We start from the raw sequence: 16,163 nt of genomic DNA, 5'->3' as shown, positions 1-16,163 counted from the left end.
AAAAAGGAACAAACGCATTTCCTCGAGTTGTGCTTTGCGTAGCTCAGGGAAATGAGGGACTAGATGATGGGGGATAGACTAAGGGTGTGTTTGGAAATCAGGAAAATGACTTTTGGAAAACATTTTCTGGAAAATGATTTCATTTTTAGTGTTTGGATGTACTCTGGAAAACTGTTTTTGTGTGTTTGGTTCATTTTCCAGAAAATGGGTGGAAAATGAGTAGAAATGTATAATTATATATTTTTATTATTTTATTTAAAATATAAAAATATACTACCTCCGTCCCAAAATGGTTGTCTGATTCGTTTAATGATTGAAGTAATTTTTAATCCAATTTTTCATAACATTAAGTTTAGCATTAATATATAAAATTTATATATTTAGAAACTACATTAAAAGTACTATTAAACACAAAAATTTAAATTTAAAAATAATAAAAAATTACTAAAGAAAATAAACAAAGAAGAAAGAGTTGGTTTGACCAATGAATAGTAAATAGGACAGGTAAAATGGGACAGAGGGAGTATAAACTAATAATATTTATTATAAATAAATTTTAAAAAAAAAAACACACAAAGCAGTCGACGCTGCTGCCACTGCTTAGGTTTCTGGCCAGGCCGGTGGCCGGAAACCACAGCCGGGCGGCGGACTGGTTTCCGACTGGAGAGGGACGGCGGCCAGGTCGTCCCTCTCTACGTACGAAGCCATTTTCCTTTCCGGAAAATGACTTCCGGAATTTTGATTTGGAAGTCATTTTCCGGAAAAGTAGGTTCATTTTCCGTGGTCAACGGAAAATGATTTTCGTTGACCACATTTTCTATATGTTCCCAAACACCAAAAACCTGGACTTTCCGGGTTACCAAACAAACCCTAAGGCTCGGTACCAGGAGCTCGGCGTAGGCAGAAAGGACGACCGATGAAAGGGGAAAGAGGACTCGGAGGAAGGGATGATGAAGTGGCGTGGGTTGGCCGATGATCAATCGGTCGGTCGAGGAATTATTGAAGAAGTGACAACGCAGCTGAAGATCTTAGACTCAGAGTGATTGAACATTGCTATTGAAATAATTAATTACCATGGAAAACAGGACGAGCTAAGGAGCGAAGGGGAGATGGGTCGTTCCATACCGACCGAGAGGCAGGCCGAGGCAAGAAAGGTTGTTCAAGGAAGGGCGGTGCAGGAAAGACGGTTATAAGAGTTTCCTAAAAGGGTCAGGCGGCGGTAGGCAAAGAATATGGAAGGAAGGTCGAGATGGATTAGGAAAATGCTTAAATGTAATAAGGAAAGAGTTTCTAAGATAGTTTAGAAGTTTCCTAAGGGAGAAATCGCTCTTAGCTTGTATAAATAGGGGTTCTAAGCCTCGAGAGGGGCATAAGCAATTCACTGTACTCAAAGGCAATTCATAATATCAAGAGGGCTGAAAAGTCACTCTGCTTTCCGATCTAGTGTTAGTCAATTTTCCGATGCTGTTGGCTCGCCGTTCGACCATTCCGTTGGAGATAAAACCAACACTCTTCATTTGATAATCCATCAATCTGAATTAACTTTTTATCTAACTGTTGCACTTTTTCTTGAAGGAGGTGTTTGGTTAGATGAAAAATGTTTTCCAAGGAAAATATTTTCCATGGAAAACAAGGAGGACAATTATGCCCTCACTAACTTTCTTTAATTACCATTATTATTATTGTTGTTATTATCGTGTAGAGGTATAATTGTCTTTATACTCATTATTCATTACAATTCCAAATCCAACCAAACAATAGAATTTATATTCCAGTAATTTCTTTTCTACCAACCAAACAATGAAATCTATTTTCCTGGTAATTTGTTTTCCATGGAATTTGAATTCCGTTTTCTTCAAATATTTTCCAGCGAACCAAACGGGCTGGAAGAGTTAATTCAATTCCAATGTTCTTACTTAGTTTATCACCAACCATTACCAATGTTTCACTCAACATCATTGCAGCATTATGAAATGATTGTGAAGTAATTGGTTCATCTCTATCACTAACATTCATCTTCATTCTTGCACCACTAGACAATGATTCATCGTTTGTTTCACTTCGTGCCCTATTACTTGATGAAGATTAGGCTTGGGTAAATCTAAAATTTATATCTGGCATACGAAACCAACATCTTCATCTTCACTAACTAGATTGATCCCACATATATCTTCCTCATTAGCCATTTCTTCAATAATATCTTTTTCAGTTTGTACATCCATCCCTGTTGCACGATCTTTTACATAGATAGAATTGAATTCATTATAGAAAGGAAAACTTTTCCTTCTAAATTGAGCAACTTCTTTGTGAATCTAAATAAATGAAGTTTTCATATAAGTGTAAACTAATTAAAGTTTTAACATAATTATAATGAAAAAAATACTTACACTTATATAAGAATCTCACACATAGTCTTCAGTCGTGACCATCTTTCTTTCTTCATCCCATCCAAAACCACTATTATTACTAGTGAAAAGATCATGTACTACGCTCTAGTCTTTTTTTCAAAGTTCTTATCCTTAACTCAATATGAGGTTTAGCTTTTATGTCCGAAGTAGGTAATTTAGCTTTTAGCATCCTCTCCAGCTCATACAAATACCCACCTTTAAGTCTAGTGTCAACATTCTTTGCTCCTAAATTATTGAGGTAAACCATACAAAAAACTAAGGCAACATCTTCTTCATGGCTCCACCTCTTTGACTTGTTTTTTGAATTGTCTGTGTCACTAGTTGCCATAATTTTTTATAATAGAAAAAAGTTAATAAAGACATTAAAATAGGAAGAGAGTTTATATATAACAAACATGAAAATTAATAAATTCACTCATTACATCTTACAAAGAGTTCACAGTAACAAATAAATTCACTCATTACATCATAGTAAAGAGTTCACATTATCAAATTAAACAATGTTTTACTACAAATATTAGAAGTCATAATAAAACAATGGAGAGATAAGAACCCTAATGTTGCCTAGATGATTGCCATTCATTGAACACTTCTATTGTTAATTTCACTCGCCAATTCATCCAAGCATCCAAGAGCTTAATTGTATGTATTATGTTCTCATCATCTTCACCAGGTTCATCATTTACTCCTACAAACTCACCACAATTATTCTCCAATAGGCAATGGATCAACACTTAGAAATTGCCTAGTAAAGTTATGAAGTAACAACAACATGCTATAATAATGCGGTTATGTGTTCTTATGTGTCAACAAATTATGTTGTATTTGCAATTCAATTGCATCCAACCAATCAGGCAGTTAATGTTAATGAATGATTAGGTATGCCGGATGCTCACAACCCATTTAAGAATTCATGTGTGTGAACGTCTACAAGGATTCCATTGTTCAATTCATATTGACAAACTGTGCCACAACTAAAGTATGTCATGTTTTCTGCCACATGTAGGCTACTCACGTAGTCATTTATAGAATTAACCACATCAAGTGTTGGTGCTAGATCGCCCAACTTTCAAGATAACTATGATCACAATCACCATTCCTAAACATCTGAAATATACTTTCCATAATTGTGGAAATCGGGTCACCAATTGAGGGCAATAACATCTCTATTGGGATTTCCGCCTCTACATAGCTATCATTCGGACCTCCAATTATCCTGTCCCCAATTGCTGCAATTCAATTAGCAAACTCTTCAAGTTGTTGCATTTCAGCACCAGGTTCCATCTTATTCAAATGAAGGTTCTTTATCAATCTTAAAGACTCTACAACTATTCCACAAATATGAAGAATTTATAGTTGCAGATACAATATCTTGTCTTGTACTCATAGGAACCATAGGTAATGTTTGCCTAAAATCATAACCCAAGACCACCGTTTTACCACCAAATGTGTTATTCACACTTGAAGGATTCATAAACCGCAATAAATCGCTCATTGTTCTGTCCAACGCTTCAAATCAATGTTTATGCATCATTGGAGTTTCTCCCAAATTATTAACTTGGTCTTCACAATCAACTCAACTAGGTGACTCCCTAGTTTAATATTACACGTCAAGTCTTTAGTTAGAGAAATGGGTATTGCAAATCTAGAGTGTGCAGTCCTACCACCTGGTATAAGCAAAAAAGCTATACCACTTGATGTAACATTGATAACAATATCACTTTTAAACCGCAATGTCAAAGACAATGCCGTCTATAAAATTGTCTTACTGGTTCCCTTGTAATTGAACACAAAAAATGAACCACCACCATCTGACGAAACATTTTCAATTATTGTTTCATATATAACCCTTTGTTCACTAGTTAGTTTCCTTGTCAAGTTATCACTCTCTTCTGCAAGTGCTTCACGGTCATGTTATAACTCTTCAAACAACAATCTATTTTCATTTAATCTTGTATTATATAAATTCAGTATCAGCATGGGAGAGAAATCTTTCAAAGACATATTATATAATCTTAACAACTTTTCCAATTAAATCAAAGCTAGATTTTTCTTCTCATAATCGGCGCATATGTATTTTTTATTTTACTTTTTTAAAAAAAAATAATTTTATAAATTTTTTAAGACTAACAATTATAAATTATTTAATACTTTAATAGTTAATACTAAAATATTAAATATTAACCTAAAAACATCTATAGTTTGAACAATTTATGGTTATTTCGCTCAAAACGATATCGTTTTGAGTGAAATAATCCATTAAAAAAAGAGCAATAGCTATGCGGCCGACTAGGTGGCCTAGTTGGTGCGGCTTCCTAGACCACCGATTATAGTGATACGGCTAGCCGGTGCCTAACGCTTAGGCGCCAATTAGTCGGTGCCTATGCGGGATTTTCGTAACTGGCGAAACATTAAAACAAAAGAAATAGTTTGAAAAAAAAAATTAAACACTTAAGAAATATAGTCATAAATATTATTGGATAGAGGCGAAAAAATAAAGCGCATCATAACTTTATAAACGATTAATTTGATAAAATAATTCAAATAGAGAACACATTATAAAAAAAGCATTAAAAAAGATATTGAAATAAAAAGTCTTAATTTAGTGACGAAAAATGTAATTTTTCCTTTAATTTAATTCTAATTATTTTGATTAATTGTATATTTTTATTACTTTATCATCAAGTTCAAGTCTGGTAATATAATAAATATAATTTCCAAATTTTTGTTGGCCTTATCAAAATCTCAAAGTGAGTAGTGCACTGTAGGACCGCATGCATATTCATAACACTACGTCACAACATTAAAAGCAAAAAGCCTTCAAGAAGCTGTTGAAATAAAAAGTATTGAGAAAGGGATTCAAACCCTTAGACATTTCCTTGCAAAACCACATATCTACCAACTCGTTCCACTATCCAATTGTTTACATATATCTGTTTTCTTATACTTATATGTAAAACTTGTACTATATATGCATATATACATACAATACAATAACTATATATGGGGTGGGGGTGGGGGTGGGGTGAGTGGGCTGCGGCCACCACTGTAGCTTTGTCCCTGTATATATATGCATATACATGTGTGTGTGTGTGTGTCTATATATATATATATATATAGAGGTTCCGGATCAGGTGAGGACCTATCATTAGGTGAGGACCCTGTGGACTAATCTAGATCATCCATTTAGACTGATCTAAGGGCTATGAATGCAAATGCACAACAAAGTGGGCGAGATGCACAACATTCACACTATGAATGCACAACAAACTGAGACCGAATACACAATAAACTGAGAACGAATGCACAACAAACTAAGAACGAATGCACAACAAAATGAGTACGAATGCACAACAAACTGAGCGCGAGAAATTAAATCTATTGCATATAATTAATCACAACATTTGAATTATTTAAATCAAATGATCAGATAAGTCCACAAGGTCCTCACCTAACTATAGGTCCTCATTTGATCCTCTATATATGTGTGTGTGTGTGTGTCAACAGAAGCTATTCGGTCGCAAAATTGTGTGTGTGTGTGTCAACATAAGCTATTTGGTCGCAAAATCGGTCACTATATGTTGATGGATTAATTTTCGTCGCAATTTTTCATTGCAATTCGCAATTTTTTTGTATTGTAAATTTTATTTAGCATTCTGTCATTTATATTATCTGATATTGTCCCTTTATGTGAATATTTTTTTAAAAAAAATGTATTCAAATTTGTTAATATAATGGTATATATTAACTGTTGCCCTTATACACATTTGCTATTATAATTTTATATCGTTTACACTTTTATGTTAGCACTGTGACATTTATATCTAAGTATTCTCACATTATGTAAATATTTTAAAACAAAAACAGTATACAGATTTGGTAATACAATGATATATATTATGGGCAACACTTTTAGCTCTTTGCTTTTTATAAGATTATATATTAAGTGCAACACTTAGTCTAGTAATAATTTATAGCAACCTTATGGGATTACTATGCAAAGCCATTTCATCTATTAATTGTTTCCTTGTTGGTGTCTATAAGTGTTTGCCTTACTAAATTTATTAGTTATAAAGAAAATTGGTAATGCTGATGGCGTAAAGTGAGTCTGGTTTGTCTAATAAAAAGAATGGAACTAACAAGATTTAATAACATGACACGGTAAACTGGAATTGTGGTAATAATGTACTTAGATTATAGACTTTTTGAATTTATAATTACATAACGCATTTTGATCAACTTAAAAAATAGACTTACAAAACTTTGATGTTAAGAACCTCATGTTGACATGATGGATTGCTATTTCTAACTGATAATAAAAACTATATATTCTATGCTTTTTGACATGTACACACAGAAGGGCTGAAAATGATAAACTAACATATAAAAACCTAAAAAACTATTATTACATTTTAATCCTAACAAACTAAGGATTTCATAGCCCACAATCAATTGACTTGAAGACTGATGGTACTTTTCACAATAGTTGTAAACCTCCAAAATGATTGATTACACATGTTCTTACCTGAAACAACACGAAAAAAGCGACAAAGCGAACAATGAAGTACCCATTAGTCAACACCAAAAAAAAAACAAAAAACAAACAAAAAAAAGTTTTTAAAAAAAATCAAATAGTATCAATGACTAAAAGATTTTTAAAAACTTATAAAAAAATAATACATAAAAAGTCAAATAACTGGATGTCATCTATGGCATAATTGTCTTAGAACAACCATCAGACTGAGCTCATAAAATTTAAACACTTGATTGTTTAAAAACATCACTCTTTAACATCTGCAAATTTTCTCAATCTTAATCATTTGTTATCTTTTCTTCTTCGAGCTCTGCATTAAAGAAAATTTATCTAAAATACATCTTTTCATTGCACCACCTTCATTCTCATTGGCCTTCTTGCTAGAATCAATAATTTCGATAGGACTGTAACACCCCCATTTTTCAATACCAATTTAGACCAAATTTTCCTTTTTTAAAAAAAATATTAAAACTCATTTAGAATGCGGAGCTTTACATACTTATTTGAGGGTGTTACCGCCACACTTAGGCAACCAACAGACCTAAGTGCTAAGGCTAACTAAACAAAACCAAAATAAAAAGAATTACAATCCTCAACATAGTCTTATAGTAATATTGTTTTAAAGTCCACAACTCATGACAAAAAAACTAAGTCTCAAGCTCAATCTGTGGATCATCCTAGTGCACTCTCCACAACAATATCCATAAGTTAATTCCTGCTTTTCAAATAGAGCAAATAACAAAAACAACAAAGAAAGGGGTTTAGCAAAACATGCTAAGTAAGGGATTTGCCTACCCCCTAAAGAAAATAATAATAATAATAATAATAATAATAATAATAATAATAATAATAATAATACATGTAAATATTTTAGAAAAAGGGTAGTAATACTTTTACCAAACTTCAGAAAAATCAGCTGCATTGCCCTTATTCAGAAAATTAGTTGATATCATAAGATAATAAAATAATATGGAAGCACAACATACATAATGGGAAAGGATCCCTTATACTTAGGCCCTAGTGAACAGAACTTATGCTGAACACTTCACACAACTCCCCATTCTCAATTGGAAACCGGACTCTAACCTTAAGTGTGCACAACCCCGAATGAGGATTCCAAACCCCTACGGGAAGTTACCAGCCCTAGTAGCCAGGACAACGTTTCTACTGACTACCCTGTAATTTAAGGTACATAGACCCCGCCTTTACAGAACACACCATAGTGTCCTAGTACCCGAGGAAAGTCCCTTACTTAGCAAGTGTTGTTAACCCCTACTTCTATTGTATGTTGTGATTTCTATTTGAGTAGCAGGAGATGTTTGATGTGGTTTGCTGTGAGAGTGCGGTAGACCGAGATCCCGAGGACTATTAAGGCTTAAGAAGAAATTATGTAATAGGGGATTGTTTATGTTATTTTAAAAAAGACTTGTAAACTAAGGAATTTATTTTGGATTAGCCTTGCATCTAGCCAAGTAGGGTTAGGTGTGGCGGTAATACCCTCAGTTACGTATTGTAAGTTTCTGCGATGATATTAGTGAATTATTAAGAAAAAAATTAAGCAAAATTTGGTCTTAATTTGATGTTGAAAAATGAGGGTGTTACAAGGACATTCAGTCTCGTCCTCAAAATAAAATTCTTGGAATTCTTGGAATAATGACAAACATATACAGTAAAGATTTATAATTTTTAAAATGTGGACTATATACAAAAAGATACAAGTTCACACATCAATTACATCTCATCAAATTCTTCATCTTTTTCTTTGGATTGTAACTTAGATATTAGGTCCTTGTCTTGGTTTTATCTTTTTTAGAACAATGAGCATCAACTAATGCATGATCATTGATAATTTTCATAACCATAAAAGCGTTATGTAGATTATCAAATTGATATTTCTTAACTGCAATTTAAAATACCATTGCAAGACCAATCAAGGACTCAATCTCCTTTGGTACTTTTGAACTTACCTATACAAGAGATAAATTTTGAGAGTCATTTTTTTGGGTAAGTCCATTCATATAAAATAAAAACCATTAGTAGCTGTAAACACACTTGTAGGTGTTTTTCCTTTATTTGTACTAGCGTAATGCTTAACAGTTCATTGCACTCTTTATCCTATAAAAAGAATGGTGCATTACCATCCTTATCTACAACTCGCACTTTCAATCTAAATCTTAAAACTCTCTACCCAACTCCTTTTACACTTGTAAGATTCATATAGACCATTAATAGGTGTAAGTTTCTTGTTGCACCCATGAGTCATGCAAGAATTGTAGCCCAATCAGACCAACTCTCTATTCCAACAATTTTAATAGCGATCCAATAATCTTCGTACTGAAAATAGAGTTTTTAAAGACATATAAATTTAAGCCATTATATGATGAACTGTCAGTAAATCATTTTGTTAGTGTTAATTATTGTAAACCCCAACAAGTGACTAGTTATATTGTGGCAAATAGATAGATGTAGGCCTTAAGTTACTGAAGACGTCTCTAACAATACCAGATTCTACACCTATGAAGATTGTGCTACTGATGAAGGCTTTGACAGAACAGGTTCTGCATCTGTGAAGATTTAGAAACTTGTTAATAATTGATTTTGACAGAACAGATTCCATAATTGATGCTTTTGGAAACCATGATTAATGAAGTCAGATTTTCCTATATAGAGGAATGACAAGTGATCCGTGTCTACAAGGTATCCCTAGGAGATTACTTATTGATCAAGATTCGAAGAAACTCTATATAATAGAAGGATGTTGTAACCTTGAGACTTGAAACACGAGAGATTACTTTGAGAGAGACACCTTCTATGAGTGTTTAACAGTTTATTCTTCGGATCATTATCTTCTCAATACAATTATATTATAAGCTAAGGAGACATATTGAGAAGACAGTTTTTTTGTTGTGCTGAATTGTGGACCGTATCCCACACAACTGTGGTGCAGTGGTTAGTGAGTCAGTGAGCCGGATAACTTAAGCCCGGATCTCCAAACGAGGGACTCTTTGGACTGCTAATTGCAAGGATATCTGCCTCAACAATCCTCTATAGGTTTCATCAGATTGGGTACTTACCGTGTGAGGTATATCACGCATTGGGTTGAGATTGCGATATCTCTACCATATGTATGATTGACTGGTTGAGATAGTGGATTGGACTCACTGATAGTGGCCCCCCAGATATAGATACTATTGTATCAAATTGGGTAAACAATATCGTATGCCTTTAGTTTCTATTTGCTTTAGTTCCGCACTAAGTCTTATCTTTGACTTAGATCAACTGATCTCACAGTTGTATACTAAATCAGTGATAAGACAAATAACTCAAACATAACAATACTGAAATATAACCTAGACATAATATATACCACGAATACAAAAAGTTCACTTGGTATTAGAGTTTTTAAGTCTATATAGTGACTTGATTTGGAAGGGGGGTTAGCTTCTGTAGTTTTGTGTGTGTTGATAAAATTATTTATTAGAGCACAAACTGTTGTATAAGTCATTTGTGACAGATGGAGAGCAACATGAACCTCCCGAGTTGGATGACACCAACTACTCGTTCTGGAAGGCCAAGATGCAGATCTTTTTTCAAGCCCAAGAAACAAGAGTTTGGCGTGCTGTGATTACTGGATGGACACGTCCCACAAACCCTGGTCTAGATAACACGACCGTCATCAAACCATAAAGAGAATGGTCAGAAGTAGAGATAACTCTTTCATACTACAATAGCAAGGCTATAAACTCAATTGTTGACTCTTTTTCATGAGTCTATGTTCACTATAGTCGTTGGTGTTGGTGAAGCCAAGAAGGCATGGGAGATACTTCATACCATATTTGAAGGAACTGATGATGTTAAACAATCTGAATTATAGATGGTGTTGTCTGAGTTTTAAAGACTAAAAATGAATGAGGAGGAAACCATCATTGATTTTCACAGTCGTGTCCAAGACTTGATGAACCGTGCTTCTATTCTCGGTGAACCCTTCACTGAATCATGAGTGGTAAAGAAAGTCATTCGGTTTTTGCCTAAAAGGTTTCGAATGAAGGTTACTGCTATCAAGGAGAACACGGGATGGGAAAACAAAACTGTTAGTGAACTTGTGGGAAGCCTCCATACATATGAATTGCAAATTCTTGCCGAGGACAATCTTGGTGGATCCAAAAGGAGCAAGTCAGTTGCTTTAACCACTAATGCAGACACTGAAGAATTGGATGACGAAACCCTTGTATTCCTGACAAGAAAATTTCAATAAAATCCTTAAAGGGTGTGGTCGTTGTGGACAATGACAAATTAGAATAAAAAAAAAAAAACCTCACAAGGGACTGGTACAACATCTGATACAGCAGGATCAAAGGCAGGTCAAACATCATGATCTAGTCAAATGAAGAACGCTTCATCTAACATTAGGAAGGGCTCCAACAAACGAATACAATGTAGAGAGTGTGAGGGATATAGACACATTTAATTAGAATGTGCTACGTATCTTAAGTGAAATAAATGCATGAAAGCTTCAAACGGAGTGAAGATGATGATGACGATGGAGACCAAAATGATGAAGAGCCGAAGAGTTCATTGGTAACTTTGTGGCGTTCTTTGCTCCAGGAACTAAGTGTTAAGAATATGAAGAAAATGGCTACAAATCGTCTGATGAGTTGAAGGCATATGAAGACACTGTGAAGAAGTTGAACACGACCATAGTTGTGAAGGAAGATCTGATAAATCAGGTATGAGCTAGAGAAGGTAAATTGATGAAGGAATTGGAGGGAATCCGAGCCTTTGACAATTGTTACATCCTGATCAATGATCTGATGGGTTACCAAACCAAAGTTGATGATCTTAATCTGTAGCATCTCATTGATCAGCCAGTCCATCCGACAGTATACCAAAGTTTAATTAGGAGTCTCCCATCCTTGACTGTCAGTCGACCGGATATGTATAGTGTTGATATATGTGCAAGGAATCTATATACTCTTAAGGAATCACATTTCATTGAAGTTAAGAGAATTCTTAAATATATGAAAGGAATAGAAGCCTATGAGATATGTTCTTCAAAGGAGAGTGAGTTGTGTTTGGTAGAATATTGTGATGCTGATTTGGATGGAAACAATCACTCTATAAGAGAACTGGTGGAAGACATGAAGATAAAGTTAGAATATCGTCTGACAGAAAAACAATTGGTGAACATTCTGACTAAGCCACTTGATACCTACCAAATTGAGACACTCAGATCAACTCTGGGCGTCTATCGAAGGGATTTTTAGATCAAATTGCGGGCCAAGGGTCAGGTCTTACCATTATTGACCATATTATGTATGGTATTGACCGAGTTAATTTCTTTGCATTTTTTTTACCTCCCTTATAAAGAGTTTTTGAAAATTTAAATATCCCTTGTTTTAGCTTAGAAATCCGTGATATCAACTTGATATTGCCAAAATTTAAGAGATAATCTTCATATACATCATCCCTCTCCTAAAATATCACATCTTCTGCTTGCTACAGTAAAGACCATCACTACCTTGTCAACTACATTAAGTCATCAAACTTGAATTCCAAAGGAAAAGTTTATATTTTAAACCCATCCTCTTCTCTCTCATAGTATACCTCTTCTCCGTTTCATTTCCTTGAAACCTTTGCAATGGTTGAATCAAACAGACTTGCTATTATGAAATTATTGACCCAGGAACATACTTGATGGTTTTATTGGGACCGGGTCCACTATAAACCAGGTATAGGGGTATACAATAGGGGTAAGAAGAAAGCAGCTTTATTACCCAGGGCGCTAGGCCCAAAACAGTGCGTACAAAGTCCTAGATATTGGCCCAAAATGGCAGCCCAAAGAATACATAAAAAATAAATACTATAGTCCTAAGGAATTGAATAGGGCCCAAAAGTGCAGCCGATAATAAATAAATAACACAAGCTAAAGGACTAACAAATATAACAAAATTAAATATGTTACCAACATGACTCGAACCCTAGCATGCCAGTAGGAGAGAGAAAACTCATACCAATGGACCAGGAAGTGTTTGGTGAGCTAGGGGATGCCTTTTAAAGGGAGGGAAGGGTGCCTATTTATATTGTTGTAGGACTCACGGATCATTGACAAATGGACAACATCTGGCAGCCTTCATTCTTGGCCACACACGTGTCCCCCCACTACTTTGCTTCCAGTGCACTCCCATGCATAAGTGGACCTTCCTACCCTTTAATGTACAAGATTTTGAATGGCTTGGTGGTGTAGAATTAGTGATGTTATGCTCATGGTCGTGGATTTGAATCTTGTTGGTTGCATTTTCTCTAATATTTTGGTTCATGCTTCTTTTTTCCCTTTTCTCATTATTTTTATTGGGCCAATAATACTCATGAGAAAGCCCTGAAAATTATGAAGCTATTGGTGTTAAAGATGGACCCAAAACTGATTGAGGAGGCTTTGGTAGAACAACTTCACTGACTATTGAATACTCAGGTGGCCAACTACGGAGTACTCAATCAATTATGACTTATAATCAAGAATTGTTTACCAAAGTGAAAAATTGAAGGACTTTTATGACTTATAATCAAGAATTGTTTACCAAAGTGAAAAATTGAAGGACTTTCTAGAAAAATAGGAAATTCTAAAAGTGAAAAAATGAAAAATGGAAAACTTGTTTACTAAAATCAATTCTCCAACCATGTTGTATTCTTCCATTCTTCTATTTTTCCAAATGGAGAATGGAAAAATTGTAGATGAACAGAGTCATATGTCGAGGGTTCGAATCCTCTTTGCGCATACTAGCTTACTTCACATTTTTTTGCCCATTCGCGCACAACAACTTTTCTGCCCCAAGCTTCCCCTTCTCTGCGTACACAATAGAATTTCCTTCGCCTTTCCCCCCCCCCCTCTCTTTGTGCACAACAGATTCCCTTGTTTAACATCATCATCATGTATTATTACTATTTATTAATACATATTTTTATTTTTAAATTACGCACATATTGATACATTTTAAAAAAAACCTATAGATATATAAATCATTACTCTAATTATTATTTATGTACGTTAAACTTTGTTTTTATGAAGATGTATAATGATTATTATGAACATACTATAAATTGAATAGAACTACATATGATGTATATTTAGTTTAGTGTTTATGAACACTAAGCTTTAGGTTTATGGACATATAGAACAAATATTATGAATATAGTACATGATAAATGCTATTAAGCATGATGCTATAATATTTATGCATATTAATATTTATTTTTGTGAACATTATGAACCTACTATAAAGTAAATGGAAATATATATGATGTACATTTAGTTTAATGTTTATAGACATTAAAGTTTAGCTAGATTTATACTTTATAGACATATATAACAAATATTATGAATATATACATGATGAATGCTATTAAATATGATGCCTTTGTGATATAACATTAATATGATTTTATTGAAAAAATTATACAATAATGCACCAAACAACATAACATTTGACCCATTAAATTGTATAATTGTAAAAAATTAATCATTGACCAATTTATACATAATCTAAGCAATTTAATGAGTCCCAAAATTGTAATATCCAGTGTTCAAGAGTAATTTTGTTTTTGAAGGTTAATCTAGTTATTAATATAGTAAAATTATTTAACTGAAATTGATTTGTTATTATAGATAACTAGTATTTTCACCTCGTACGATGCACAGAATGAATTTGTTATAATATATTAAGAATATATTTGGATCGATATATAATTATATAAATTATAACATCAAATATTATATAGTGCAATTGAAGATATATTTTGGATCGATTATGTTTTCTGATGTTATCCTTGTTTGAATTCCAGCAAATAATTGCTTAATTAATAACTAATGTGTAGATATACGCATCCGGTGTTGGAACTTTAGAGATTTTATATATCATTGTTTAGGATTTTTATAAATGCCTGTTCTCTAGTAACTCAGTTATAGCCTATAGGAATCAATTGCTATTCTAATTTATATGTATGGAAGATATATTTTTGTGTAGATATATAGCAATTTTTCCATCTTGGAAAAAAACATAATATCACCGATTGTATTTACACATTATTGAAATTGAGGATTTTGTTTTTATTAATAAAATATAGAATATAGATATAGATATGATTGCATTGCAAGGAAATATTTGTACTATATTATTACGATTAGTAATTTTGATCTAGAATTGTATTACGAATAGGAACGTAGAGAAGAATATATTTTATTAGGAATTGTATTACCATATTTTAATGTACAATTATTACGAATAAGAATTTTATTACCATATTTTACAATATTACGCAAATCTTAATAGTATATGAGTGTTTTGGGCGGGAAGTTAAAATTTAGAATTTTTTTTTTATTAATAGTATAGATAGTATAGATTGCATTGCAGAGAAATATATGTACTGTATTATTATGATTAATAATTTTAATCTAAAATTGTATTACGAATATGAACGTAGGAAATAATATATTTTATTAGGAATTGTATTATCATATTTTATAACATTACGCAAACCTTAATAGTATAGGAGTGTTTTGGACGTGAAGTTAAAATTGAGGATTTTGTTTTTATTAATAGTATAGATATTAGATAGATTGCATTGAAGAGAAATATATCTACTGTATTATTACGATTAGTAATTTTAATTACGAATAGGAACGTAAGGAAGAATATATTTTATTAGGAATTGTATTACCATATTTTAATGTACAATTGTATAACGAATATGAATTGTATTACCATATTTTACAATATTACGCAAACCTTAATAGTATAGGAGTGTTTTGGACGGGAAGTTAAAATTGAGAATTTTGTTTATATTCATAATTATACTAGATAATTAGTACTTGATAAAGTCCATGTGTATAATAATATCTAATAATTTTTTTTAGATAAAATTAGTCAAAGAGTTTTTTTAGTAATAAGATTCTAACGTTTATTTTGTTGTAGAAAGTTTAATACAAATTTGAATTAAGAATAATCGGTTACTCTATGATAGATATTTTTTGAGTACTTATTTATGATAGATATTGTAATACTTATATGTAAAATTGTGATACTATTTAAAATAAATTTATTTGTTTTTTTTTTAAAGGTAAACGTAGCTATTCCATTCATTCATAACATAAAACGTTTATATCAACGATCAATGAAATGGTAAACCATTCCTTACAATCAGACATAGAAACAACTTTTCTAACTATA

Source organism: Ipomoea triloba, chromosome 11, assembly GCF_003576645.1.
Source record: "Ipomoea triloba cultivar NCNSP0323 chromosome 11, ASM357664v1".
Taxonomy (NCBI): domain Eukaryota; kingdom Viridiplantae; phylum Streptophyta; class Magnoliopsida; order Solanales; family Convolvulaceae; genus Ipomoea; species Ipomoea triloba.
This window is presented reverse-complemented; position numbering follows the sequence as displayed.